This window comes from Mus caroli, unplaced genomic scaffold (assembly GCF_978045245.1).
Source record: "Mus caroli unplaced genomic scaffold, Mus_caroli_1 scaffold_15, whole genome shotgun sequence".
Classification (NCBI taxonomy): domain Eukaryota; kingdom Metazoa; phylum Chordata; class Mammalia; order Rodentia; family Muridae; genus Mus; species Mus caroli.
The window spans coordinates 58,764,832-58,769,422 of NW_028227270.1; positions in this window are offsets into that span (position 1 = coordinate 58,764,832).

Genomic DNA, 4,591 nt, shown 5'->3' on the forward strand with positions numbered 1-4,591 from the left:
TTTTCTTTTTTTTTTGATTTTTTTATTTTTAATATTTTTATTGCATATTTTCCTCAATTACATTTCCAATGCTATCCCTAAAGTCCCCCATAGCGCCCCCCTTCCCTACCCACCCATTCCCATTCTTTTGGCCCTGGCATTCCCCTATATTGGGGCATATAAAGTTTGCAAGTCCAATGGGCCTCTCTTTCCAATGATGGCCGACTAGGCCATCTTTCGATACATATGCAGCTAGAGACAAGAGCTCCGGGGTTCTGGTTAGTACATCATGTTGTTCCAACAATAGGGTTGCAGATCCCTTTAGCTCCTTGGGTACTTTCTCTAGCTTCTCCATTGGGAGCCCTGTGATACATCCAATAGTTGACTGTGAACATCCACTCCTGTGTTTGCTAGGCCCCGGCATCGTCTCACAAGAGACAGCTATATTTGGGTCCTTTCAGCAAAATCTTGCTAGTGTATTGAATGGTGTCAGCGTTTAGAAGCTGATTATGGGATGGATCCCTGGATACGGCAGTCTCTAAATGGTCCATCCTTTCATCACAGCTACGAACTTTGTCACTGTAACTCCTTCCCTGGGTGTTTTGTTCCCAATTCTAAGAAGGTGCACAGTGTCCACACTTTGGTCTTCATTCTTCTTGAGTTTCATGCGTTTAGCAAATTGTATCTTATATCTTGGGTATCCTAAGTTTTGGGCTAATATCCACTTATCAATGAATACATATTGTATGAGTTCTTTTGTGATTGTGTTACTTCACTCAAGATGATGCCCTCCAGGTCCATCCATTTGGCTAGGAATTTCATAAATTCATTCTTTTTAATAGCTGAGTAGTACTCCATTGTGTAAATGTACCATAATTTCTGTATCCATTCCTCTGTTGAGGGACATCTGGGTTCTTTCCAGCTTCTGGCTATTATAAATAGGGCTGCTATGAACATAGTGGAGCATGTGCCCTTTTTACCGGTTGGGACATCTTCTGGATATATGCCCAGGAGAGGTATTGCTGGATCCTCCAGTAGTACTATGTCCAATTTTCTGAGGAACCGCCAGACTGATTTCCAGAGTGGTTGTACAAGCTTGCAATCCCACCAACAATGGAGGAGTGTTCCTCTTTCTCCACATCCTCGCCAGCATCTGCTGTCACCTGAATTTTTGATCTTAGCCATTCTGACTGGTGTGAGGTGGAATCTCAGGGTTGTTTTGATTTGCATTTCCCTGATGATTAAGGATGTTGAACATTTTTTCAGGTGTTTCTCTGCCATTCGGTATTCCTCAGGTGAGAATTCTTTGTTCAGTTCTGAGCCCCATTTTTTAATGGGGTTATTTGACTTTCTGGAGTCCACCTTCTTGAGTTCTTTATATATATTGGATATTAGTCCCTTATCTGATTTAGGATAGGTGAAGATCCTTTCCCAATCTGTTGGTGGTTTTTTTGTCTTATTGATGGTGTCTTTAGCCTTGCAGAAGCTTTGTAGTTTCATGAGGTCCCACTTGTCAATTCTCGATCTTACAGCACAAGCCATTACTGTTCTATTCAGGAATTTTTCCCCTGTGCCCATATCTTCAAGGCTTTTCCCCACTTTCTCCTCTATAAGTTTCAGTGTCTCTGGTTTTATGTGAAGTTCCTTGATCCACTTAGACTTGACCTTAGTACAAGGAGATAGGAATGGATCGATTTGCATTCTTCTACATGTTAACAACCAGTTGTGCCAGCACCATTTGTTGAAAATGCTGTCTTTCTTCCACTGGATGTTTTTAGCTCCCTTGTCGAAGATCAAGTAACCATAGGTGTGTGGGTTCATTTCTGGGTCTTCAATTCTATTCCATTGGTCTATTTGTCTGTCACTATACCAGTACCATGCAGTTTTTATCACAATTGCTCTGTAGTAGAGCTTTAGGTCCGGCATGGTGATTCCACCAGAGGTTCTTTTATCCTTGAGAAGAGTTTTTGCTATCCTAGGTTTTTTATTATTCCAGATGAATTTGCAGATTGCCCTTTCTAATTCGTTGAAGAATTGATTTGGAATTTTGATGGTGATTGCATTGAATCTGTAGATTGCTTTTGGCAAGATAGCCATTTTTACAATGTTGATCCTGCCAATCCATGAGCATGGGAGATCTTTCCATCTTCTGAGATCTTCTATAATTTCTTTCTTCAGGGACTTGAAGTTTTTATTATACAGATCTTTCACTTCCTTAGTTAGAGTCACGCCAAGATATTTTATATTATTTGTGACTATTGAGAAGGGTGTTGTTTCCCTAATTTCTTTCTCAGCCTGTTTATTCTTTGTGTAGAGAAAGGCCATTGATTTGTTTGAGTTAATTTTATATCCAGCTACTTCACCGAAGCTGTTTATCAGGCTTAGGAGTTCTCTGGTGGAATTTTTAGGGTCACTTATATATACTATCATATCATCTGCAAAAAGTGATATTTTGACTTCATCTTTTCCAATTTGTATCCCTTTGATCTCCTTTTGTTGTCGAATTGCTCTGGCTAGGACTTCAAGTACAATGTTGAATAGGTATGGAGAAAGTGGACAGCCTTGTCTAGTCCCTGATTTTAGAGGGATTGCTTCAAGCTTCTCACCATTTACTTTGATGTTGGCTACTGGTTTGCTGTATATTGCTTTTATCATGTTTAGGTATGGGCCTTGAATTCCTGATCTTTCCAAGACTTTTATCATGAATGGGTGTTGGATCTTGTCAAATGCTTTTTCCGCATCTAACGAGATGACCATGTGGTTTTTGTCTTTGAGTTTGTTTATATACTGGATTACGTTGATGGATTTCCGTATATTGAACCATCCCTGCATCCCTGGGATGAAACCTACTTGGTCAGGATGTATGATTGTTTTGATGTGTTCTTGGATTCGGTTAGCAAGAACTTTATTGAGGATTTTTGCATCAATATTCATAAGGGATATTGGTCTGAAGTTTTCTATCTTTGTTGGGTCTTTTTGTGGTTTAGGTATCAGAGTAATTGTGGCTTCATAGAATGAGTTGGGTAGAGTACCTTCTGTTTCTATTTTGTGGAATAGTTTGTGAAGAACTGGGATTAGATCTTCTTTGAAGGTCTGATAGAACTCTGCACTAAACCCATCTGGTCCTGGTCTTTTTTTAGTTGGGAGACTATTAATGACTGCTTCTATTTCTTTGGGGGATATAGGGCTGTTTAGATCATTAACCTGATCTTGATTCAACTTTGGTACCTGGTATCTGTCTAGGAACTTCTCCATTTCATCCAGGTTCTCCAGTTTTGTTGAGTATAGCCTTTGGTAGAAGGATCTGATGGTGTTTTGGATGTCTTCAGGATCTGTTGTTATGTCTCCTTTTTCATTTCTGAATTTGTTAATTAGGATGCTTTCCCTGTGCCCTCTAGTGAGTCTGGCTAAGGGTTTATCTATCTTGTTGATTTTCTCAAAGAACCAGCTCCTTGATTGGTTGATTCTTTGAATAGTTTTTCTTGTTTCCACTTGGTTGATTTCACCCCTGAGGTTGATTATTTCCTGCTGTCTACTCCTCTTGGGTGAATTTGCTTCCTTTTGTTCTAGTGCTTTTAGGTGTGTTGTCAAGCTGCTAATGTGTGCTCTCTCTAGTTTCCTTTTGGAGGCACTCAGAGCTATGAGTTTTCCTCTTAGAAATGCTTTCATTGCGTCCCATAAGTTTGGGTATGTTGTGGCTTCATTTTCATTGAACTCTAAAAAGTCCTTAATTTCTTTCTTTATTCCTTCCTTGACCAAGGTATCATTGAGAAGAGTGTTGTTCAGTTTCCACGTGAAGGTTGGCTTTCTATTATTTATTTTGTTATTGAAGATCAGCCTTAGTCCATGGTGATCTGATAGGATGCATGGGACAATTTCAATATTTTTATATCTGTTGAGGCCTGCTTTGTGACCAATTATGTGGTCAATTTTGGAGAAGGTACCATGAGGTGCTGAGAAGAAGGTATATCCTTTTGTTTTAGGATAGAATGTTCTGTAGATATCTGCCAGATCCATTTGATTCATAATTTCTCTTAGTTTCACTGTGTCCCTGTTTAGTTTCTGTTTCCATGATCTGTCCATTGGTGAAAGTGGTGTGTTGAAGTCTCCCACTATTATTGTATGAGGTGCAATGTGTGCTTTGAGATTTACTAAAATTTCTTTAATGAATATGGCTGCCTTTGTATTTGGAGCATAGATATTCAGGATTGATAGTTCCTCTTGGAGGATTTTACCTTTGATGAGTATGAAGTGTCCCTCCCTGTCTTTTTTAATGACTTTGGGTTGGAAGTCAATCTTATCAGATATTAGAATGGCTACTCCAGCTTGTTTCTTCATGCCATTTGCTTGGAAAATTGTTTTCCAGCCTTTCATTCTGAGGTAGTGTCTATCCTTTTCTCTGAGATGAGTTTCCTGTAAGCAGCAAAATGTTGGGTCTTGTTTGTGTAGCCAGTTTGTTAGTCTATGTCTTTTTATCGGGGAGTTGAGTCCATTGATATTAAGAGATATTAAGGAAAAGTAATTGTTGTTTCCTGTTATTTTTGTTGTTAAAGTTGGCATTTTGTTCTGGTGGCTGTCTTCTTTTAGGTTTGTTGAGGGATTACCTTCTTGT